Source organism: Jatropha curcas, chromosome 10, assembly GCF_041381405.1.
Source record: "Jatropha curcas cultivar XTBG-Jc1 chromosome 10, XTBG_Jcur_1.0, whole genome shotgun sequence".
Classification (NCBI taxonomy): Eukaryota; Viridiplantae; Streptophyta; class Magnoliopsida; order Malpighiales; family Euphorbiaceae; genus Jatropha; species Jatropha curcas.
Window position 1 is genome coordinate 18,974,440 of NC_143160.1, and position 27,496 is coordinate 19,001,935.

General features: G+C 36.9%; 1 pseudogene; it reads right to left on the reverse strand.

The window, feature by feature from the left end:
• On the reverse strand, window positions 1–26,067 carry LOC149493221 (uncharacterized; annotated as a pseudogene).
• Window positions 26,068–27,496: the final 1,429 nt, after the last annotated feature.

The following is a 27,496-nucleotide window of genomic DNA, read 5'->3' on the forward strand; positions in this document are numbered from 1 at the left end:
TCACTTCGACCAGCTACCATAATAGTCACTTTCAGAATCCTTATAGTAGGACCTTTTAATGCATACTCCACTGTTCACTGTTTTGTTACTTGAGTTGTAGTCAAGTGTTTTAAACGTGTAGCCATTGACATAATCTTGAGGCCACCTAACTATCTCTCTAAATGGACCATTTGATATGTCTTTTATTCGACAATCGACCACATTATTCACAGGATCAAAAACCTAAACCTAAAAAGAAATTATTTAATGACTTAATGTCACATGCTATTTAAATTTGAATGTAAAACATAAGTTTTCAAATATTTTTCCTTCAAACTTACATAATTCTTTAACCATGCTGCAAATTCCTTAGTTTTCTTAGTCTCCATTTCTTCATCACTAATATTAAGCTTTTTCTGCTTCAACTGACCTTCAAAGATTCTACATTTATATCATGTATATATATCATTTGAGACTATAGGATAATGTAATTATATAACTAGTAGACGAAAGCGAAATATTAGACTATCTTGACTTACTTTATGAATGGTTCAATCTCATCACAATTTAAAAGAACATAAATGGAGGCTGCATCATATTCCTCATTCGTTAACCACCTACTCTTTTCCTTCCTAGCTGGACGACCATGGTGAGCAAATATAGAAAGGCATCCATCAGGGTGTTCAACTTCACCACCATCGTCATTCTGGTTTACTTGGTTAATTTGTTTTTGAATGTGAGGTTGAAAATAATACGAACAAAATTAGACATTTCTTTAATGAGGTATGGTTCACATATAGAACCCTCCACACGAGCTTTGTTGCTAACCTTTTTCTTCAAATGATGTAAAAACCTAGAAAAAATCATGCAATTATCAAATTCAATTGAGATGTATGGATGGTACCTCTCAAATGGGTACATCCATCTATATTACATTGGACCATCGACTCTTGCTTCATATGGCAAGTGAATAGGAAGATGTTCCATTAAATCAAAGAACCCAGGATGAAATATCATCTCTAGTTTGCAAAGTATTACAACAGTAATCTCCTCTAATTCTTTCATTTGATCTTCTTGCACAATTGTAGAGCATATGTCTTTGAAAAATAATGATACCTCAACTAGTGCATTCTAAACAACCTCAGGCAAGAAGTCTTGAAATGCAATTTGGAAGTAGTCTCTCCATAAAAACATGGCAGTCACGGCTCTTCATCCTAGACAGCTTCAAGTCATTCATGTCAGCACATTAATTTGAAGCATACCCATCAGGAAGCCTCAACTTTCTAACCCATTCACACACCAACTTTCTTTGGTAATCTGTTAAGTGTTTATACTGCTTTTGGTTTAACTGCATTCCCATTGTTCGCTTTTTTCAAGTGCAACTCTAGTCGGTTACAATGCTTAACCAAGTCTTGTCTAGCTTTTTCGTTGTCTTTTGTCTTACCCTTTACATTCATCACAGTATTCAATATGTTATCAAAGAAGTTCTTTTCAAAGTGCATAATATCAAGATTATAACGAATGAGATTTGTTCGCCATTATGGCAAATCCCAAAAGATACTTCTCTTAGTCAAGTTGTGTTCTTTTCCAAATCCTGGCAGCTCTCTTCCCACACTTCATCATTTGTCAACCGTAAAGGAGGCATTGAATTTTCAACCTTACCTTTAAGAAACGACTTCCTATCTCATCGAAATTGATGTTCCAAAGGTAAGAATTGACAATGACAATCAAAGAATGTAACCTTTTTCCCTTTTTTCAAATAAAATGCTTTGCTATGTTCCATACATATACGACATGACATGAGACCGTGTGTGCTCCATGAAGATAACATGCCATAAGCTGGATAGTCGCTAATAGTCCACATAAGTGCATCCCTCATGTTAAAGTTTTGCTTCCTAAATGAGTCATAAGTTGGCACCCTAAAATCCTAATGCAGAGCAACTGGCACTTAAGTATATGGAAGATTTGGATCAGTGCAAATCCAAGAAGAAGGGCCACGGCCGTGCCATTTCTAGCACGCCTGTGCCAGGCCCTAGAAGTCCAGGACGCGAGATACACCCAAGCCTAAAAAGCGTAAGCACACCCGTGTCATAACTAGCTTGCCCGTGCTAGCCTCTAGAAGTCCAAGCATGCTCGTGTCATGTCAAGCACGCCTGTGCTGATGAGTCCATGAATATTCAAGTGCCAGCACGCCTGTGTCATGCCAAGCATGCCCTATGCTAGCCTTTAAGAGTCCACGACACGCCCATGCCATCTCCAGCACGCCCGTGTTGCCTCCCTCACTAGAGTTTTGTCTATTTATGGATTTCGTGTTATTTTTAGGGTTTTATCACTTTTAATCTAAACCCATAAATATGTTATTTTGTATTATCGATACAATCATTATTCTTTGATCATTAATTATATTCAATAACTCTTTTAATAGCTTATTTCTCTATTTTATTCGTGAGATCAAATGTCATTGATTAAAACTACTAACAGAGTATAATCGTTTGTTCTCCGTTCTCTGTCAGTTGGTATCAGAGCCGAAGGGCGAAGTATCTCCATGGCCGACAATCATGAAACATGACTCAACCATTGGGGCGAAGTTTGAAGAGTTAACCGAACAGATTAGACAGTTGACTCTTGGCATTCAACAAGGCAACCTACAACCTGCAGTTGCAATAGCAGGGCCGAATCAGCAGCAACCAGATTTTGTAAGACGCCAAAATCGTTATGATGGAGGCCAAGATTACAGAAACAATGGAGAAAATTTTCATGAGGGTTACAAAATAAAGGTAGACCTTCAACCTTTCTCGAGATCGTTAGATATTGAAAGCACCCTTGATTTGCTAGGGGAGGTCGAGCGATTCTTTGAGGTCATGAATATTGAGGATGAACGTAAAGTTTCCATAATGGCCTATAAACTGAAAGGAGGTGCAACAACATGGTGGCATTATGTGCAAAATGAACACCATCGTCGAAGGATTGAACCTGTGCGAGATTGGATTTTAATGAAACAGATGATTGAGCAACGTTTCCTTCCCATTAATCACTCCCAAATCTTGTATAACAGGTACTATGATTGTTTTCAAGCAAACCGAAAGGTTGATAAGTATATATAAGAGTTTTTGAGATTACAGGTTCGTTGTGACAATTGTGAAACCGAATCCCAGCAGGTAGCTCATTATCAGAGGGGACTGAACCATGATATAATGTGTATGATGGGTGTAGCTGCAATTTTCACCTTAGTAGATGCAATTAAGATGGCCAAGCGTGCAGAAGATAGAATTAATTGGCAGTCTCGACAATCGTCTAATCGTAATCAGAATTTTAGGCAACCCTATTCATCTGAAAATCAATAGTTCAATAGAAATTTTGGTGGACAGAATTCAAGAGCAGCAACTCCTGTTAATAACCAGAATTCATAGTAGTCCTCAACAAAAGAAAAGAAAGACTCCCGGGGAAAAGCACCCATGGCAGACAGAAACAATAAGTCGAATCCGTATCAAAAGCAAACCGGAGACTATTATTATCGATGCCAAAAATCGGGACATACATCTAACATATGTCTTGAGCGCAAGGGAGCTAATGAAGGCCGCTAACAAGTTAATGTAGTTGATGAGGTGACTGAGGTTGAAGAAGTCAAAGACAAAGATGATGGATCCATGGCTAGTTCAGAAGAAGGTGAGGTCACGTTTGTTGTTCAAAAAATTTTGTGCTCTCCAAGATAAGAAAATTAAACTCAATGGAGAAAAATTTTTCAATCTAAATATTGGGTTGGTGAAACAGTGTGCCGCCTTATTATCGACAGTTGTAGCTGTGAAAATTTGATAGCCAAGCAACTAGCTGAAAAACTAAATTTACCCATAGAACCACATCCTTCACTGTACAAGGTAGGGTTGATTAAAGAGGGTCCAACAACTGAAGTAAACCAAGTTTGCAAGGTTCCTATCTCAATGGGAAAGTCATACTCAAACTGCGTTAGTTGTGATGTTGTAGATATGGATGCCTGCAGAATATACTGTTGGGATGTCCATGGAAGTTTGATGTAGAAGCATTGCACAAGGGTAGAGAGAATTCATACATGTTCACTTGGAAAAATAAGAATATCATTGTTCTACCTTCTGGATCTTCTACCAAAGCTTCTAAAGTGGAGGGGAAATCCATAGTAGCTGTTTCTTCTAATGTGTATGTAACGCCCCAAAATTTTTGAATCTTAAAATGATATTATTTTATCGGGTCATGAATGGTGCTACAGAGAGAGGGATAATATTTTATTTAGATTCAAGGAAGATATTGAGTATAATTAACTATGAATGGATAGTGATTTACCAGTCTATGAATAGTACCATCGGTCTGTGAATAGTATGACCGGTCTGTGAATAGTACTACCGGTCCGGGAGTCGGTATTAGTTTGGTCTGGAAAAATTACTATATATATTTTATATTTTCTTTAATATTTTTGGAGTATGTATGCATGATTTTTATGGGTAGAAAGTAAGTAATGAATATTTTTGAAGAATTTAGATAATTAGTGAATAGTGAATTATGATGCTTTATTAATTAAGGAAATTTGAGGAATTATTTTTATGGAGTAATTTGAGAAATTTGTGGAGATCAATAATATTTTGAAGGAGTTGAATTGGAGAATATTTTTAGCCATTAGATGAGATTACTTTTGACTTAATCTTAGCCATCCAATTGTGGGAAAAGACCAAAACACCCTGAGTTGCTTTATAAAGATCAACTCCAATAATTGAGCAACCACTTTTTCTCTTCTTCTTCTTCTCTTCAACGCCAACTTCCTCTCCTTCTTCTCTTTGTTTTTCTTCAACTTCTACTTGCTAAATCCACCAAATTCACCTCATCCAACTTGATTTTAAGTAATTAATCTTTGAGAGTGAAGCTAGAGAAGAGATTTTTGGTGACTAATTTCAAGAAATTTGGAGATTTTCCTACTTGGGTCAAAGGGCGGAGAATCTTCTACCAAAGAGAAAGGCAAGCTAAGGCTTAAAGAGTTTTAGTTAAGCTTGTTAGAGCTTGTTTTTAAGGTTAGTGTTCATAAACACAATTACTTTGTTAAAATTTTTTATTTTGTGAAGTTTATACTATTTTGTGATAATTGGGAATTTTATATGAAATGATTTGATTATTGAACTTTAGTGGTATAAATGTGTTCTTGGGAGATTTCTAAGCATGCCTATATGTGGAATTGATGAGGAAAACATTTTCTTCTTCATCTTCCACGAGTGGCAGAATCTATTGATTAATAAGGCCTTAAGTTTTCTTGTTATTCTTTGTTGGTTTATGCTCTTAGGATGATTTTTAATGATTATTTAGTATGTGGTAGAAATCTCTACCTTGTTTCTTTGTCTTTCATGTTCTTTTCATGGTTGAAGTAAGCTGAATTTGGGAAAAAGTGTTATTGTGTGAGATTAAGGACTAGTTTTTGACCATTTCTATTTTCCATTTGTGCCTGAGTCCGTCATAAAATTTGTAGGTATACTTCGTAGCTTTCCAACCCATCCTCTTGTGTCCAATTTGGAGATACATAGCTCAACTTATGGCTGAAACATCCAAACTGACTCTATTATGCCGGGCCACATGCATCTTTGAATTGAGTGCCCATTTTAACCACTATAATGGAAAGATTATGTTATGAGTTCTTCATGAGAGTTGTTTCCCTGTGTCTTGAGACTTCCCTGGTTTTGGATTGGTTTAATTTAAGTGTTTGGTGAAGTAGGAATTTAATAAACATTGGATTTAGTTCTGCTGAATCAAGTCTGGACTGTTGGTCTGTGTTCCTAACTTCTGTTTACCATCTTACACATTGATATGGGTTGTGGTCCCTTCATAACATTTGTAGCATTTTGTCTTAGCTTTCTAATGAATCTAACTTCATTCAATTTGGAGACCCATAACTCAAGTTATGTCTTAAAAACACAGCAAAGGTCAAGGTTATTTTAATACTGAAAATTTCCTATGCCTTGAATCATGGGTTTATTTGGATAAATGTATGTATGAATCATTTGTGATGAGGTTCTCTTGATTATTGTATGTTTGAGGATTTATTTGACAAAAATAAGATATAAGTTTGAAAAGTGTTATTGTGGATATGTTTAAATGGATATAAATGGGAAAAATTGTTGGAAATTTTATAAAGTGTGGAATTAGTTTAGATAATGCATGATGAAGATAGAAATGGATACCTTGGTGCATAAGAGTTATGTTAGTATGCTTGGTTGGAGAAGGAAATTCCTCCCCTTGGTTTTCATTAAGAGGCCAAACCACTCTAGGGTGGTAAGACTTACTTAATTTTTTTTTTTTTTTTGTATGGTATGCTATCTATATATATATGACATAAGTATGATTATTTTGATAACTTTCATATGTTTAGAGTTTTAAAAAAATGGGTATTTAAGGTGTATGTGCTTTAAATTTTGAATAAGGAAAGTATGATTTTACATGATAAGAAGTTTCTTATGATAAATTTCATTATGACCTTAAGAAAGTTTTAAAAGAAAAGGAATTTATGAGAAATTTCCTATATTAAGTAATTATGTTTAAGTAAGAAATTTTCATGAGTTACTTATGTTCTAAAGTAAGCTTACATTATGAATTTAAGAAGACTAAAGAATAAGACAAGTTTTATGAGAAGTATTATGAATTAAGAATGATTTTGATTTGGGCTCTACTATGCATGATTGAAATGTGGTATGATGAGATTGATTTGGTTATATGAAGCTATGATCATATGCTAGGGTTATCAGCCCTTATAAATAGGCAGACGCACTTATTTGTGTGATGGGGGTGGCACTTTCATAGGCCACGATTGTGTGATCGGGGTGGTGCTTTCATAGGCCACGATTGTGTGATGGGGGTGGCGCTAACATAGGTCACGATCAAATTTGCTTATGTTCATTCTGTATTAGTACAAGCCTTAACTAAGAATGAAATGTTATTTTTGCTATAAAAGAATGAAGACATATTTATATTTATAATCTTCTTATTGCTTTCAAAGTGTTTCAATTAAATTAATGTGATTTTAGTATTTATATAATTGAGTAATTTAAAGCACTTGCGAGACTTGCCTTGGCTACTCTTGTTATTTTAATTGTTGGTTATTTAGCACCACTGAGTCTTCTACTCAGCGCGTTGATTTTTATCATGCGCAGGTTAGGAGCAGAGGATGTTTGTCAAGACCAGAGGAGTAGCATCAGAGTAGATATACCATTTTGGGTAGGATGTTTTGTAAATGGTGATTTTTGGCATGTATATAAAATATTGTGTTATGGAGGTTGTATATACTAAGTGTATAATTTATTAAGAGTTATTATTATTTCAGGAAATAACATCTTATTATATTTTTGGTGTAGAATGATTATATATTCCTTGAAAAAGGAATGTCTTTCGAATATTGTGATGGCACCTAAGTCTATTGACGAATATTAAAATGTTATTGAGGATTTACATAGTTATGAAAATATAGAAGTGTTGTTGTGTTATGATGATTATTTGGAGATGTTTGGAGTTTGGAGTTTAATTGGGAGTGTTTTGTATTCATATGTTTAGCGAGCTCAGTTTTTAAAGGGAAATTCTTACAGTATTTCTGTAGGATTTTTCCCAATCTATTTTTTTTTAAAAAAAAAAGGAGATGAAAATGAAATGAAATTATTATCTAATAAAAAAAAACATATTACTCGCTAAACTTGTGAATACTCAATTATTTCTAATTCATAATCAAATTTTATGATTTGTATATTAAGTTAAGACGGTGTCTCCGGCACCGAATGTGGCATCCGTCATCGAGTCTCACGGGACTGGGCGGAGGGTGTTACAGTGTAGGAATTATCTTGTGCAATTGAGAAATCCAAAGGTGCGTTGGCATTTCTGATTAAACCAGAGATAGGCTCTAATGAAAGAACACTAGTACCACCACTTGTCAAAGAGTTGCTAGATGAGTTTCATGCCGTAGTTAAAGAACCATCAGATGAATCCAAAGGAGAGCCAGATCCTTCGAGAATAGGTAGAAGAATTACTGAAGAAGGGACATATCCGGGAGAGCATTAGTCCTTGTGGGTTCCCTACTTTATTAGTACCAAAAAGGATGGGACTTGGAGGATGTGTGTTGATAATCGAGCAGTCAACAAGATCATGGTGCAGTATCGAATCCCTATTCCTTGTCTAGAGGACATGTTGGACCAATTGTCAAGATCTATAGTATTCTCTAAAATAGATCTTCGTAGAGGGTATCATCAAATCTGAATCAAGGAGGGAGATGAATGGAAGACTGCCTTTAAAACCAAGGAAGGATTATATGAGTGGTTGGTTATGCCGTTTGGGTTGACTTATGCACCGAGCACTTTCATGCGACTTATGACTCAAGTTTTGCATCCTTTCTTTCGCAAATTCGTGGTCGTGTACTTTGATGACATCATGATTTTCATTCGCAGCAAGGAAGAACACCTTTAGCACCTTCGACGGGTGTTAGATGCTTTGCAAAAAAAAGAGTTGTACATCAATCTTAAGAATTTCATTTTTATGATGGAGCAGATTCTGTTTCTTGGTTATATTATTAGCTCGGAAGGAATTCATGTTGATAATAAAAAGATTGAGGCTATTCGAAATTGGCCTATTCCCAAGAACATCACTAAAGTTCGTAGTTTTCATGGTCTTGCTACTTTCTATAGGCGGTTCATCAGGAACTTTAGCAGCATCGTGGCCCCATCACCGATTGTTTAAAGAAGGAGAGAGTTCGTCAATTTGTATGGACCGAAGCTGCAAATAAAAGCTTTAAAGAGATAAAAGATAAGCTTACTTCCACCCCTATTCTTACTTTACCTGATTTTGATAAATTATTTGAGGTTGATTGTGATGCCTGTGGAATTGGAATTGGTGATGTGATGTCACAATCCGAAAAGCCTATAGCATTCTTTAGTGAAAAATTGAATGAAACTGGGCAGAAATGGTCTACTTATGAGCAAGAATTGTATGCAATTTTTTGAGCCTTCAAAACTTAGGAACATTATTTACACTAATCATCAAGCTTAAATTCATTCCAAACTCAAAAGAAATTGAGCAAGATGCATGCGCATTGGGCAACTTATTTTGGTGCTTTTCATTATGTCATCAAGCACAAAGCAGGTACTTGTAACACGGCTGCAGATGTTTTGAGCAAGAGAGCAGCATTGTTGATTATAATTAAGCAAGAGATTGTGGGGTTTGAATTTCTTAAAGATCTTTATGCTTCTGATGAAGACTTTACTGACGTATGGGCTAAGATTGAAACTAAACAGCCTACCGACGATTTCTTAGTTCATGACAGGTATCTTTTCAAAGAAAATAGGCTATGCATTCCTCGGCCTTCCCTCAGAGAAAACTTAATCCAAGAAGTCCATGGTGGAGGTTTGAGTGGACACTTGGGCCATGATAAAACTATTGCGGATTTGGAGGCTCATTTCTATTGGCCATAGTTGAAAAAGGAAGCAGAAAGCTAGTATAGAAATGCTCCGTTTGCCAGACTCAAAAGGGCCATTCTCAAAACACCGATCTTTACTGTAACACCCCTTCCCGGTCCACCCGTTAACCCGAATGAACCGAGTCGAGATGCTACAACACTGGTTGACTGTATGATTAGACATGCTGATATCATAATACTGAATATTTATATATATATACCGATGCCGTTTACATTACTAGTGTACTGAATATTTATATACATTATACAAGTGTTCAAAATGAGATGGGCCCAACTGTGTGCCCTGTACATGCCATGAAAGAATAATAAAAGATACATATCAAAATAGGGAGCTACCCTGAAGACCGTGTCTTCTACAGATGAACTGCTGCAGTTGTACGCTGTCGCTCTATAGACCAGTCTCAAAACCTGCGAGTTAAACAGGTAACTCACTGAGCTATTACAGCTCAGTGGATATCTCAATATAGAAAGACATAATTAAGCACACATATATGCAGAAAGAATTATGTAAGTACATATAATCACACATAACATACGGCTTTCATTTCACCTTGATGATCTTTCTTACTGTTTATTTTACTGTCTGATTCATGCAATAGCAAGTTAAAATATCTGTATGGCTCCATAAGGTTATAGTGAAACCGAAGTGATAAGATAAACTGTATGAAACTGGATGAAACTGTATGCTATAGGCCCCGAACCGGATTCGCCTATGCCAATATTGTCCGTTTTGGTGCCCCTAACCGGATTTGCACTGCACGGTTTAATCATATCCACTCAACGGCCTGTAGCCAGAGTTCCAAACTGTATGGGGCGCAGATCTGCTATTCTATGTCGCGACATAGCCTTATCTACATGGTTTCTACCTAACCTCAATGGAGCTTAAGATTAGCATTTCAACAATGTAACACAATAGCACATAAATGGTTTCACAACGTCATAGTTCATCATATTGATTTGATTTCACACCATATAAATGCTTACATGTTGTTTTAATCCATGTTCTTATATTATATTTTTGTTTTACAATGATTGGATGCATGCATGTTGAGCAAAGGAATGTAATTGTATAGAAAATGAAGTCCAAAATGCATGAAAACACAAGTCGCGAGCGCGCAGGGAAAAGTCGCGAGCGCGAGATGCTTCCCAGGGAGAAGTCGCGAGCGCGTCTTCAAACCTCGCGAGCGCGAGAAGTGCAATCGAGAGTCAGAGAGGTTTCTGGCTCAAGTCGCGACCGTGCAGCACAAGTCACGAGCGCGAGATGAAGTCGCGAGCGCGCTTGTGGAGTTCGCGAGCGCGAAATGTGCCATTTGAGAGTCAGAGAGTTTTTGGCCAAAGTCGCGACCGCGCATGTGAAAGTCGCGAGCGCGACTTGCTTTCCAGACCGCGCGGGCGCGCGACGTGTTTCCAGATTGTGCAGTCTGTGTTCTTTTGGCCATAACTCTCAATATACAACTTCAAATTGAGTGATTCAAAAGCCCACGTAAAGATAACACATAGAGGAACAAATAACTCTTCTATGACAATTCCTAGTTCCATCATTTACTGGGGTCAAAATCAAGATGAAGTTGCTGGTAAAATTTCCAGCAAACTCTGGTTCATAAACTCATTCCATCCCCTGTTTTCACATCATTTTCAATCCTCTCACTCCACAATAAGCAACATATGATCTCATGAGCAACACTCCACACAATTTTTCATGCAAAGAACATGGGAAATAACAAGAGATATCAAACCTGTCTTGCCACAAAGCTGGGGCTCTGTTTTAGCTTCTCTTTTCTGCTACCTTTGAACTTTCTTCTCCTATACACAAGAATTCTCATAACTCATCTCCAATATAACTCAATTAAAGAGTGAATAACATATAACTTCAAGGAATTCTACTTACTTGGAGTGGACTTACTGCGTAACTTGCATGAAAAGTGCAAGGAAATGGAAGGGAAACGTAAGAAGAAAATGAAAAACGTGAAAATAGGAAAGTGAAAATGATAGGAACGGGTAGACTCTAGAAGAAGTGATTTGGCTGTGTAAACTCTCTAATTGGTACCTCAAGTATACAAAGGCTACAACTTACTACCCAAGCTATATGTTTGGAGGCAAACAAGTCCTAAACTTTCCATGCAAATAAGTCCACTTATCATCCATTCTACCCCAACCAGGTTTGGTTCAACCCGACTCAACTCAAGAGGATGTTACAGTTCTCCCCTTCTAAATAAAAACTTCATCCCGAAGTTTACCTGTTGTAAACAAATGCGGATATTGTTGTCGCATGGTTTCTTCTGATTCCCAAGTTGCTTCTTCTGTCTTATGATTCCTCCAAAGAACTTTCACCAATGCTATTTTCTTGTTCCGCAATTCTTTAGTTTCTTTGGCTAGGATCTGAACTGGTTCTTCTTCATACGTGAGATCCGGCTGAATTTCAATCTCGTCTGCTGATAACACATGTGAGGGGTCTGATCTGTATCTTCTCAACATGGATACATGAAATACATTATGGATTCGATCTAAGGTTGGAGGTAATGCTAGGCGATAGGCTAATGGTCCTACGCGTTCAACAATCTCGTATGGACCAATGAACCTAGGACTTAGCTTACCCTTTTGTCCAAACCTTAGGATCTTCTTCCATGGTGAAACCTTCAAAAATACTTTATCCCCAACTGAATACTCAATGTCTTTTCTCTTTAAATCCGCATAGGATTTCTGTCGATCACTTGCTTCCTTCAGCCGTCTTCTGATGATTTCTACTTTCTCTTCTGTATCTCTCACCAAATCTGGACCCAAAATCTTCTTCTCACTAAGTTCTGTCCAACATACAGGTGTTCTGCATCTTCTACCATACAATGCTTCATAGGGTGCCATCTTGATGCTCGCTTGATAGCTGTTGTTGTAGGCAAACTCCATGAGAGATACATATTTGTCCCAACTGCCTTCAAATTCAATAACACATGATCTCAACATGTCTTCCAGGATTTGAATCACTCTCTCTGATTGCCCATCTGTCTGCGGATGAAATGCAGTGCTGAAATGCAGTTTCGTTCCTAATGCCTCTTGAAGTTTACCCCAGAACTTCGATGTAAACCTTGGATCACGATCAGAGATAATGGATGATGGAACTCCATGTAGTCGAACTATCTCACTAACATAAATTTCTGCTAACTTGTCCAGAGAATAGTCCGTCTTAACTGGTAGGAAATGAGCAAACTTGGTTAATCTGTCCACAATTACCCATACTGCATCATGCTTCCGCTGTGTCTGAGGTAAGCCAGTAACAAAGTCCATCGTGATCTGATCCCATTTCCATGTTGGCACTATTATGGGATGAAGTAACCCGGATGGCAGTTGATGTTCTGCTTTTACTTGTTGACATGTTAAACATCTTGTTACAACATCTCCGATGTCTCTCTTCATGCCTGGCCACCAGTAGCCTTTCTTCAAATCTTGATACATCTTGGTGCTACCTGGATGCATTGTATATGGACTGTTATGAGCTTCATGCAGAATCTTTTGTCTGACCTCCCCTGTCTGTGGTACAACAATTTTATCTGCATAAAACAAAACTCCATTGCTATCCAATCTAAATTTCCCACCATGATCTGCCTGGACTTGTTTAACCCATAGGGCTATTTGTGCATCTTTCTTCTGTGCTTCTGCAACTTCCTGAAGCCAAGATGGTTGTACTTGCATCTGTGCGGGAATAGCTCCTTGCTGTTGTAACTCCATACTAATTCTCATTAAGCTCAAAGCATACAAGGATTTCCGGCTAAGGGCATCCGCTACCACATTAGCCTTGCCCGGATGATAATTAATGACATAATCATAATTAGCCAGAATCTGCATCCACTTCCGTTGTCTTGAATTCAAGTCCTTCTGTGTTGGTAAGTACTTTAAACTCTGATGATCTGTGTAAATGTAACACTTTTCACCATACAGATAATGCCGCCATACTTTGAATGCTAGAACAATGGCTGCCAGTTCTAAATCATGGGTTGGATAATTCAACTCATGTGGTTTCAATTGTCTGGAGACATAGGCGACCACTTTCTTATCTTGCATGAGTACACATCCTAACCCAATATGAGAAGCATCACTGTAAATCTCAAAGTCTTTACCTGACACTGGCTGGGTCAACACTGGTGCTTCAGTCAACTTTTTCTTCAAAGTGTCAAAACTCTGCTGACATCTATCATCCCATTGAAATACAACTGCTTTCTTCAATAATCTTGTTAAAGGTGATGAAATGATAGAGAATCCCTTTACGAACCTTCTGTAATAACCGGCTAAACCCAGAAAACTGCGAACTTCTGTAACATTTCTGGGTGGTCTCCAATTAACAATAGCTTTAATCTTCTTAGGATCCACTCTGATACCCTCCGATGATACCACATGTCCTAAGAAAGAAACTTCTTCCAGCCAAAACTCACACTTACTGAGCTTGGCATACAGCTGTTTATCCCTCAATGTCTGAAGTACGATCCGCAAATGTTTATCATGTTCAACCCTGTCTCTGGAGTAGACCAAAATGTCATCTATAAACACCACCACAAACTGATCCAGGTATGAATGAAATACGCGGTTCATGAGATCCATGAAAACCGTCGGTGCATTTGTGAGACCGAATGGCATTACTAAAAATTCAAAGTGACCATATCGGGTCCTGAATGCAGTCTTAGCGATATCTTCTTCCTTTATACGCAACTGATGATATCCCGACCTGAGGTCGATCTTAGAAAACATACCTGCACCTTTTAACTGATCAAACAAATCGTCGATTCGAGGCAATGGATACTTATTCTTGATTGTCAGTTTATTCAGTTGTCTGTAGTCAATGCACAGTCTGAGTGATCCATCTTTCTTCTTGACGAACAACACTGGTGCTCCCCAAGGTGCTACACTGGGTCTGATAAAGCCTTTATCCAATAACTCCTGCAGCTGAATCTTTAACTCTTTTAACTCTGCTGGTGCCATTCTGTAAGGTGCAATAGATACTGGTGCTGCTCCAGGATAGACATCTATGGTAAACTCCACTTCCCTCCTTGGTGGTAACCCTGGTAACTCATCTGGAAATACATCTGGATAATCACACACTGTTGGTATGTCTTCCACTTTCGACTTTTCTTTCTCTGCGTGTAATGCACATACCAAGTATGCTTCACAACCCTTCTGAATTAATCTCTTTGCTGTTATGGCTGATATCACATTACTCAAAAAATCTCGCCGCTTCCCAACTACTGTAATCTCTTCCCCTGCCGGTGTATATAATGTCACCCTTTTCTTTGCACAATCAACTAGAGCATTATGTCTAGATAGCCAATCCATACCCAAAATAACATCAAATTCTCTAAATGGCAACTCCATAAGATCTCCTGGAAATTCTTTTCCATGAATAACAATTGGACAGTCTTTGATCACTGTATGAGTTGTTACTACATCTCCTAATGGATTGGTAACCAACATACCCTGAGCCACATGTGCAACCGCTAACCCTTTAACCCAGGGTGTAGGCACACTAATGTATGAATGAGATGAGCCAGGATCAATTAAAGCATAAACTCCATGATCACATAAAGAAAACTCACCAACTATGACATCTGGAGCTTCCTCATCTTCTCTGGCTCGCATGGCATAAACCCTGGCTGGACCCCTGGTCTCAGGCCTGTCCACAGTCTCTGACTGCTGTCTCTGCACTCCGGAGGTCTCGCCTCGACCTCGGCCTGCTATGAACGGTGTAGGAACTCTTGCCCTTTTAGGACAATCCTTCTTCTGATGGTCTGACGCTCCGCATGTCCAACATTTACCAGTAACCAACCAACAATCTCCACCATGTCGTCTGCCACAATGCTCACAAGGTGACGAAGTATAACCGGCTGACTCTGCACCTCTACCAGTGCCTCTACCAGAACCTCTGCCTGAACCTCGACTCCCACTGGTAGAACTAGCCACCACTGATGCTGCTGGCATATTAGTGCCCCTGACTAAGCCTTGACTAAAAGGAGGCCTAGAACCAGATGAACTACTTGCACCTCTGAATTTCTTGCTCTCCAGCTGATGTGTACTGGGTGCACTCTGAGTCTGGTCTCTTCTCTGCTGAGACCGCTGGCGTCTAGAACGCTGATTGGCCTGTATTCGCTCTATCTCTTGAGCTGCCTCTACCAAGGCTGAGAATTCTCTGAATCTGGAAGCTACCACTCCCATCTGAATCTCATCATTCAAGCCTTCTTGAAACTTCTTACACCTTTCGGCTTCTGTAGCCACTATCTGCTTACCATACCTGCTGAGTCTAGTAAATTCTCTTTCGTATTCAGCTACAGACATTCTGTTCTGTCGCAGGTATAAGAATTCTTTCCTTCTCGCATCTAGGTAAGCCTCGGTAATGAACTTCTTCTTGAATTCATCCAAGAAGAATTGCCAAGTACGCTGATCTGTTGTTACTCTCTGTTGCACAGTGGTCCACCATGTATATGCCTCCTCTATCAGCAATGAAGTGGCACAAATCAACTTGTCTTCGGCTGTACACTGCAATTGTTCTAGGACTCCCGATGTCCCATCTAGCCAATACTCAGCTACTTCGGGACTATCATCTTTGCTCGCTTTGAATTCCTTTGCACCATATTTTCTAAGCTTCTCCAATGGGGGTTTTCTCTCTCTCTCCACCACTACTGGTGCTTGAGGCATCACCCCTGCAATCTGTCGAAAAGTATCTGCAAGTTGTTTTAACAGCACCTCTTGACCTAGTGCTCTTGAAGCCTCACCCTCCACTGTTCTAGCTTGACCTGGTGCTGCTGGAGCCTCACCCTCCACTGCTCTGGAGGCGTGTGACTCACTTTCAGCTTCCTGAGACATCCTCCTAAAATAATAACAACTGCTTAGTTCATCAGGGTAGTCATGGCATGTACATATACTGACTTATGCATTCAAGCCCGGGGAAATTAAACCGAGGGCTCTGATACCAAAATTTGTAACACCCCTTCCCGGTCCACCCATTAACCCGAATGAACCGAGTCGAGATGCTACAACACTGGTTGACTGTATGATTAGACATGCTGATATCATAATACTGAATATTTATATATATATACCGATGCCGTTTACATTACTAGTGTACTGAATATTTATATACATTATACAAGTGTTCAAAATGAGATGGGCCCAACTGTGTGCCCTGTACATGCCATGAAAGAATAATAAAAGATACATATCAAAATAGGGAGCTACCCTGAAGACCGTGTCTTCTACAGATGAACTGCTGCAGTTGTACGCTGTCGCTCTATAGACCAGTCTCAAAACCTGCGAGTTAAACAGGTAACTCGCTGAGCTATTACAGCTCAGTGGATATCTCAATATAGAAAGACATAATTAAGCACACATATATGCAGAAAGAATTATGTAAGTACATATAATCACACATAACATACGGCTTTCATTTCACCTTAATGATCTTTCTTACTGTTTATTTTACTGTCTGATTCATGCAATAGCAAGTTAAAATATCTGTATGGCTCCATAAGGTTATAGTGAAACCGAAGTGATAAGATAAACTGTATGAAACTGGATGAAACTGTATGCTATAGGCCCCGAACCGGATTCGCCTATGCCAATATTGTCCGTTTTGGTGCCCCTAACCGGATTTGCACCGCACGGTTTAATCATATCCACTCAACGGCCTGTAGCCGGAGTTCCAAACTGTATGGGGCGCAGATCTGCTATTCTATGTCGCGACATAGCCTTATCTACATGGTTTCTACCTAACCTCAATAGAGCTTAAGATTAGCATTTCAACAATGTAACACAATAGCACATAAATGGTTTCACAACGTCATAGTTCATCATATTGATTTGATTTCACACCATATAAATGCTTACATGTTGTTTTAATCCATGTTCTTATATTATATTTTTGTTTTACAGTGATTGGATGCATGCATGTTGAGCAAAGGAATGTAATTGTATAGAAAATGAAGTCCAAAATGCATGAAAACACAAGTCGCGAGCGCGCAGGGAAAAGTCGCGAGCGCGAGATGCTTCCCAGGGAGAAGTCGTGAGCGCGTCTTCAAACCTCGCGAGCGCGAGAAGTGCAATCGAGAGTCAGAGAGGTTTCTGGCTCAAGTCGCGACCGCGCAGCACAAGTCGCGAGCGCGAGATGAAGTCGCGAGCGCGCTTGTGGAGTTCGCAAGCGCGAAATGTGCCATTTGAGAGTCAGAGAGTTTTTGGCCAAAGTCGCGACCGCGCATGTGAAAGTCGCGAGCGCGACTTGCTTTCCAGACCGCGCGGGCGCGCGACGTGTTTCCAGATTGTGCAGTCTGTGTTCTTTTGGCCATAACTCTCAATATACAACTTCAAATTGAGTGATTCAAAAGCCCACGTAAAGATAACACATAGAGGAACAAATAACTCTTCTATGACAATTCCTAGTTCCATCATTTACTGGGGTCAAAATCAAGATGAAGTTGCTGGTAAAATTTCCAGCAAACTCTGGTTCATAAACTCATTCCATCCCCTGTTTTCACATCATTTTCAATCCTCTCACTCCACAATAAGCAACATATGATCTCATGAGCAACACTCCACACAATTTTTCATGCAAAGAACATGGGAAATAACAAGAGATATCAAACCTGTCTTGCCACAAAGCTGGGGCTCTGTTTTAGCTTCTCTTTTCTGCTACCTTTGAACTTTCTTCTCCTATACACAAGAATTCTCATAACTCATCTCCAATATAACTCAATTAAAGAGTGAATAACATATAACTTCAAGGAATTCTACTTACTTGGAGTGGACTTACTGCGTAACTTGCATGAAAAGTGCAAGGAAATGGAAGGGAAACGTAAGAAGAAAATGAAAAACGTGAAAATAGGAAAGTGAAAATGATAGGAACGGGTAGACTCTAGAAGAAGTGATTTGGCTGTGTAAACTCTCTAATTGGTACCTCAAGTATACAAAGGCTACAACTTACTACCCAAGCTATATGTTTGGAGGCAAACAAGTCCTAAACTTTCCATGCAAATAAGTCCACTTATCATCCATTCTACCCCAACCAGGTTTGGTTCAACCCGACTCAACTCAAGAGGATGTTACATTTACACTCTATTGGCTATACCGAAACAACCTTGGGAGGACTTATCCATGGATTTTGTGTTGGGTTTACCTCGAACTCAATGCGAAGCTGACTCTATTTTTATTATTGTAGGCAAGTTCTCCAAGATGGCACACTTTATCCCTTGCAAGCAAACTAATGATGCGTCACACATAGCAAAGTTATTTTTCCAGGAGATTATTCGTTTGCATGGCATTCCTAAAACCATTACATCTAACTAAGACACAAAGTTTCTAGCTCTCTTTTGGACAACTTTGTGGAAAAGATTCAACACTGAACTTCACTACAGTAATACCGCTCACCCCCAAACTAATGGACAAACTGAAGTGGTGAACCGGACTTTTGGTAATCTTCTTAGGTGCATTTGCAGCAAGAAGAAGAAAATGTGGGATCTTGCTCTTTCCCATGCAGAATTTGCTAACAACAAAGCTATCCATAGCTCCACCAAGATGTCACCTTTCGCAATTTGTCTACTGGAAGTTACCAGCCCATACTCTTGACCTTCTTTCTCTTCCAGCAGGTGTAGAGATGAGTATTGCAACTAAAAACTTGGATACCGAGCACGTGGAAGTATTCAAGCTAGTGCAGCAATTCATTACTGCTGCCAATGAAAACTATAAAGCTGCAGTTGATAAACACCGGCATTATAAATATTTTACTGTGGGTGATTGGGTTATGGTTTATCTTCGCAAGGAGCATGGCGAAGGATAGAAAAAGCTTGACTCCAAAAAGATTGGCCCATTTCAGATACTTAGGAAGATTAATGATAATGCCTATGTAATTGGCCTGCTTGAAGACATGAAGATTTTCGGGACTTTCAATGTTGCTGATTTATTCCCTTTCTATTTCGATGATGATCACTTGAGGTCGAGTTCTTTTGAACTGGAGGGGATTGATGCAGAGCAACTGGCACTTAAGTATATAGAAGATTTGGATCAATGCAAATCCAAGAAGAAGGGGCATGGCCATGCGATTTCTAGCACGCCCGTACTAGCCCCTAGAAGTCTAGGACGCGAGACACACCCCAGCTTAAGAAGCGCAAGCACACCCGTGTCATAGCCAGCCTACCCGTGCTAGCCTTTGGAAGTCCAAGCACGCCTGTGCTTATGAGTCCATGAAGATTCAAGTGCCGGCACGCCTTTGTCATGCCAAGCACGCCTCGTGGTAGTCTCTGAGAGTCCACGACACGCCTATGCCATGTCCAGCATGCCCGTGCCGCCTCCCTCACCAAGGTTTTACCTATTTACGGATTTTTCCGTGTTATTTTTAGGTTTTTATCACTTTTAACCTAAACCTATAAATATGTTATTTTGTATTATCGACACAATCATTATTCTTTAATCATTAATCATATTCAATAACTCTTTGAAGAGCTTAGTTCTCTATTTTATTCGTTAGATCAAACGTCATTTATCAAAACTCCTAACGAAGTATGATCATTTTTTCCCATTCATGTAACCATTCTGCGTCAATTCCCATAGTTGCTTCAATTCATCAATTAGAGGTTGCATGTACGCTTCATTGTTTTATCCAGGATTTTTAGGACCAGGGATGACAAGAGTCAAGGGTTCTTCATGCACTTTCCAAGTGGGAGATTATAGGGTGTCAGAACTACTAGCCAACAAGAATAAGGGTGTGCAGATTGCCTAAATGGTGTATGAAATGACATAGAAAATCATTTTCAAAAGCTTTTCATTTAAAAATCTAAACATTAATTTTAACCAAATATATTATAGGATATTTTTACAATTAAAAATAGTTTTATGAATTATTTAATAGATACCTTATTTGGTTACCTTATTTGTATTAAATACCTTATTTGCTAAACCAAACCCATGAATTAAACCATTGGAGAAACGCATGAAAGAATTGAAAACCACACAAAAACCATGATTTGGACCGAGCCAAACCCGAATCAAACCAAAATCATTCTTAAAAACCAAAACTAGAGAATCCTAGAACATTTCTTCTCTTCTCATTTTCATTTTTTTTCGACCACCTGAGACCACCGTCGACCTCACCACCGCCTCCTCGCTGTAGTAGCTCCAGCCTCCCTTTCTCTCTCTCCTTTCATTTTTGGCAAGCACAGAGTTTACAGGAGACTCGATCAAGAAGTCGCGTCGCAGCTCACTCGACTTCCCAACGACTCTAGTCACTCTCTCTCACGGAAGAAGCTCTAGCTCTCTATCGCTGTTCTCTCTCCTTCCCATTTTGGCTGGTGCAGCAAACCAAGGAGCTCCGAGTTACGATCTTTTGCGATCAGGATAGTCGACTCACCGATCTTCTCTGCTTTTTAAGGTGAAACTTGTCAAGTATCAACTGGTTGCATCTTCAACGTCTCCAGTAACTCCATTGGCCACCGTTTTCCTTAGCTCTTGCCAAGCCACCGCCGATAGAGTCAACCTTGAGCGTTAAACCTGTTTTCGATTAATTTAACCGAAAAATAATCAACTTTTAATAAAATTTTTAGCTAGGTAAACTAATTTTGGGTTATTTAAGTTTTTATTTAAGTTAATTCATGAATCTTCTGATTTTAGGGTGTAGGATTTAAGGTATTATTTAAGTTAATGTTGAATTAAGCCTAGATGCTACTCTTGATATAAGAGTTTAGAGAATTTAATTTAATTCCTTACTAACTTTGATTAATATATATGTATGGGTGAATATATTGGTGTGATTAAGGTAATCTTAGTTTAAGAATGAGTGTAGCATGATTACTGCTAAAACTTGAACTATTATTGTGTTGTAAACTAAATGAGATCATAAATCAAATTCTTGATGCGATATGGGTTATTTTGTTCATAGTCTATAAGGCTATGTCAAGATAAATAAAATTCTTTGGTGGATAGCGGCTGTTGCGGATATCTTGTATTCTTTTAATAAGTTAACATGAAAATGGGGATATATATATATATATATATATATATATATATATATAGATACTTGATGTTCTGTGGGTCCCGTATATGTATGGCATAACCTAAGAGGGGGTGAATTGGGTTTTCTAAAAATAAAAAATTAAATATAACTTTCAAAAACAAAATCAAAATTCTGTTACAGAGGAAATAGAAAGCGTTTGCGAGAGTTAGTTATCAAGATTAGAACCTCCTCACAAAGCTTAATGCAAGATTAGAAAGAATTTGTAAATAGCAGTTATTGATTAGAACTGCTTCACAAATCTTAATCAATTTCAAAAACACTTTATAAAGGAAAGTTATTATGTTCAGAACTACTTCATAAAACTTAGACAATTATTAAAGATTCTGTGAAAGACAGTTATTGAAATTTAGAACTGCTTCACAAAGCCTTAAACAAACTTAAAAAACTGATTAAAATTCAAATTGTGATTTATACTGAATATAGAAGAGCAGATTAGAACTTGGTATAATCATAATGCAGAAGTCCAGAGTTCTAATATTCAATAAAGACAAAACTTATACGAGTTTAGAATCATAAAAGTATTAACAACTTCGCATTTCTAAAAGATTAACAGAAGTGTAAGTAAAATGGAATCAAGCAGAACTTCAGAAAATAAAAAGATAAACACAGCGATTTATAGTGGTTCGACACTAACTCGCCTATATCCACTCCTTAAGACTCATCTTGAGATCCTCCACTATGTTATCTCTTTTCAAGGGTAAGAGACAAACCAACAGTACAAGACAATAGATCAACACTTAGATCTACCCTTTGTCCCACTAGATTTTCCAAAGGTTCTGGTCAACCTCAACCCTTTTTGTTTTTGCAGAAAACAGAAACTCAAATCAAGACATTAGAACCCCACACAAGGAGAAAGTCACTTGATAACCTATTCCCAATAGTTTTTCACCTAAGCTATTACACAAAAGTTTAGCAAATTGAAACTTGTCTAGTAAACATTACAAAATCTAAATAGACAGACATAAATGCAAATATAAGCACAGGAAAAACAGAAATCAAGATTAGAAAATGGATTTAAAGAACAGAACTGTTTTCAATAGAAGTTGTTATAAAATTTTCTTTTCTCCAAAAAACATTTTGTGAAGCAAGAAGACGAAAAGAAATAAGGAGGGTTGAGAGAGAGCTTTGAGAGGTAAAAATGTTGAAGCAATTAACTCTTACTCTTGTAAAATGAATTACCCGCCTCTTTACAAAAAGAAGATGCCTTTTATAAAGGGATGAAGATTTCGTTTTAGAAAGTGTAATCTTTAGCCTTTAAAGAAGAATTTTGACTTTCCAAAAACTAAAAGATATGGAGATCTTATTGCCAAAAATGTCTTAAGTCAAAATCTGTTCTTTTAAGGTAAGCGAATAAAAGCAATATTTGGGACTTTATTTATAAAACAACTTCCAAAAATAAAAAGATATAGTAATCTTTTTCAAATATTTTGTTACCAAAAAAAATTGCGACAAAATCATTTTCTTTTAGGAAAGTAAATCAAAAGATCATGATTTGACTTTTATTATTTAAGATAATTTTCGAAAATCATTTTTGAGAGAGAGAGAGAAGAAATACTTTTGTGCTTATAAAGGAATATTCTCTCTATCCTACAATAAATCCTAAGATACTAAAAAAAATCTTCACTATTCTTCATAGTCTTCAATTAATCTTGAATTTTGTAGGAACTTGCCTTCCTTATCAATTTTTATATTTAACAATAAATAAATCTACATAAAGTAATATCAGCACATATAAAAATATTAAATTTATTTGTTTTGCATAATCATAAAAATCTCAAGATAGAATTGACCATTGGGCCGACATGTTCTTATATTTGTTGATGTTGATATATATATTTAAGTTATGAATTGGGTTGCTTGAAGATGCATTTATTAAATTGTAAGTTAATAGGATCATGGGTTCATGGGTTCTTAGTGACTAATCAAGAATTTTAGTAAATGATTAAAGGATGGTTAATAATATTATTAAGACAAATTGAAAGTTATTTAATTTGTAAATTAATGATGGAAGTTAAGTTTATGTAAAACGGTTGTGTTAGTTGAATGTTGATGTTGAGGTTAAAGGAGGATGGAAACTTGATTGATTGATTGCCCAAGGAATGGGCTGTGTGGATTAAGTTAATATTGAAGGGAATTATTGATATTTAAACAGGTGGATAGTCCAAATTGAGATGCTGCCGAAATTTTAGCAAAATCTATTCTAGTTATAGTAGTTAGATTAGTAAATAATTTATTAGATTAACTCATTATTTCTTTATTAAATGAGTCTTTTATCTAATTCAATTCTTCCTTGCATTCTTAAATTCTTTAGATCATCCAGGCTCGTCTACTGCTCCTCTGAGTCAAAATCTGAGTTAGAGCTTCTTCTATTGTCTATCATAATGAGTAATAATAAATAGCGCATATCATCATTTGCATATATGTATTTAAAAAATTATATATATAAAAGTTAACTTAGTATTTATTTTTATACTTTTATTATTATTATTATTAGACTATTAATATATAATTATACTTCATGTTTGCATTTAATTTTTAATTTGGTGCATCTTTTATTGAATAAACCGTTTGATTACTTGTGTTGTGAAATTGTTGTGTCTTGTTTGTATGGAATTGGAATGAACTGGGCACTATGGGTTTGTAAGGGCGGTTTTTGATACCATCAGACATGTATGGTGAGATCGGCGCCCCGTGTGCATCTGATGATATATGATATGAAAAACCATAGGGTGGTCGCCTATTAGTATGGAAAGAAAAGAGAGTATTAAAAAAAAGGAGAGGGCTGGTCAAGTGAGGATTAGACCGGTCGACCATGTATGGGAATCGGCTCCTGGTGCACATGTTTGAGAGGCCAGGACATGTGTGAGGACGGCTTGTCAAGGGTTTCGGTGACGCCATCGACCAATTTCCACTTGTTTGACTATTGGAGTGTGAAAATACTTGTGGGTGCTGGTTTTGTGCCATATGCTTGACTGATTATGTGTTCATTAAAGAATTTTAGGTTGCATTACGCATGAATGCCTGTGTATGCATTATTTATTATTATTCATTGAGTTGCAAAACTCACTTCTTTTTTTTTTTATTTACCTTTTCAGGAAGTAGAATCCCAGTTGATTCGGCTAAAGCTCTGCATCCTTCCTCGCAGGGCTATAAAAGTAAATTTCTAATTTCGATAGTTACTTAAAATTATGTATCTTTATAAATACAAACCCTATTATTTCTAATTATTATTGAACTCCGCAGTTGTAGAACTTATATGCGCATCTAATCGTGTATTATAATGGGTTTACCAACCCATAACCTTATGAAGGTTTTAATTATTTATCTAAGTGCATGTGTGAACTAGTTAGCCCATATTATGAATGATGTATAATATAATTAGGCCTGAACTATGAGATATGTGATGTTAAAATTAGGCTAGGAATATGTGACTATTAGATTTATATATAACATAATATGGGCTCACCGTTCTTAGAAATTTATGGGTGTAAATGTCTATATGGTTTAAGCTTACTATGGGCCTTGGAGGCCTTATACTTACCTGGGCCCTAGTGCCAGTCTGGCCCATAATTTTGGATCATGACAGTGTAAAACCATAAAATGAGAGACCAAGCCTAACATTTCTAGGCTCAACATCAAAAGAGGGATGACATTGATTAAAATTTTTCCAGGCGTCTCCATTACTTGGATGGCACATAACCCTAGTCTCTCGCTGAGTTGTATGATGCCATGTCATGTACTCAACTGTCTTTGTAGACATGTATGGCCTTTAAAATCTTGGGGTCAAAGGGAAGTAGCATAACACTTGGTAGGACATGTCTTTACCCTTTTCACCATCTTTCCTAGGTTTATAACGAGGATGACTACAAACTGAACATTCCCTTTTATCTTTATCATCCTTGTAGTATAACATACAATCATTTGCACATGCATCAATTTTCTGATATTCCAACCTAAGTTTTGCAACCATTTGTTTAGTTTTGTAGAAGTCACTAGGCAACTTTTCATCTTCAAACAAAAAATCCTTCACAGCATGCAAAATGCGATTATAGCAACTCTCACTTAAGTTAAAATCAGACTTTATATTTAACAGTATTGCCAAGGTTGATAATGGGGTGTGCTTCCTACATCTCTCATACAAAGGCTCATCAACAACTTTTAATAAGTCATAAATTTTTTAGCATCCCTATTTGGAAGGTCTTGCATTTTTTCATCTAAATTAAAGTTGAAACTAGGTCCAACTACATCTAAAATCATGTTACGATAAGGATTTTTGAAATCAATTTCAATCCTTTCCTCAAGGTTATTACCCTCTTCACATTCAAGAATATCTTCCTGCAACTCTCCATTTGAGGTCCAAATCTCATATTTAGAGACAAACCCATTTCTATAAAAGTGCCCTTTAACAAATATCTATATCCCTAAAACTTCTATTGTTACACTTTGCATATGGACACCTTACCTTTCCCTCCGATACAAAGTTTGTTTGAGTTAAGGCAAACTTTATTAATTGTCTGACACAATCTTTAAACTCATTATTTATGCCTTTTCCACTTTCATCATATCCCTTATACATCCAAGTACGATCAACTCTCATATTTTCTATATACTTCAAAAAAATTAAGAGTTTATTTTATTAACAATTTACTGATATAAACTAAAGATTGAAGAAATATTATTTATATTCAGTCATGTATTTCATAAATAAATAATCCTCTATCTTGCCTTCTTATAATAACTCAAACTTAAAACATGAAATAAGAATTAAGCACTTCTATATACAGTATTCAAATAATCATTAAAATATAAGTTACATGAATTAATATGCATGAGGCTTGATAAGAAAAAAAAACTCATACCTACTAAATAACACCTCCAAAAGAAATAACATCAAACTGAAGTTCAACAACCGAAAAGGGGGAAAAAAAAGACAAGTCAAATCAATAAATTATTCCTATAACTGAACATTAGATAATGGATTTTATTTAGAGTCCTGACTTGAAAAAGAATGGCAAACAAAATGCAGAAAGGATCTCATATTCTCATTTGTGATGGAACTCAATGGGCTAAATATTAAAAAGAAATCAATATTTTGTAAAATTAAAAAAGAAAGAAAAAAAGTTAGGGTAAGTCAAACAAATATCTTTCAAGTTCCAAAGAAGACTGGATCTGGAGTATTAACGAAATTCAAATTTAAGGTCCAAATAAAAAATTTTACACGTGAAATCCTATAATCTAGTAGTTTTCTGGTTTATCAATATTGCTGTATCATTTTATATTTGAGATGCATTTATTCATTAGTATATAAAATTCAGTTGTGGTTGAATGAAATTAAATTTTATTTAATGACGTGTCTATTGGAGTTGGAATGGCATCTGTTCATCTAAATGGACTACGAATTAAACAAACAATTCATTTAACAAGTCTATTTTATAGCTGTATTTTCTTAGACTAGAAAAATGAACAACTCATTTAACAAGTCTATTTCATGAAAAGCTTATATAATGCAAGGTGGCTCTAAAAAATTAAAAGACGTGTATAGAAAATAATAATAATTAAAGGCTATATTTACATGTATTTGCATTTGCAAAATTTTGCACACGCATCATCATCATGGATTAAACACAGAAAATAAATTTTCAAAAAAAAGCAAAGAAAAGCAAAGCAATATCCTTTTTCATTTCCCCTTCTAAAGCTGCAACATTTATTCTAAAGCTGCAACATTTACAATGAGCAAGTTAAAATAAAATCAAAGGGACATTGACATGAGTAATGAGAAGCTTTAATAATAGTTAAATTTCTAATAATACTGCAACTACTATACTCTAGTAAATCATGATTGCTGCACACTAGAAATACATCAAATGAGCCACTCTTATCACCTTTAGTACCTTGCCTCTACCTCTCTAATTGAGAGATGGTTGACTCATTTATTGCAAGGTTTAAGAAGCTGAGGAATAGGTGTAAGGTGTTCTTATTTGAACATGAGTTTGTCACGATGGCTTAGAGAGGCTTGGACTTCAAGC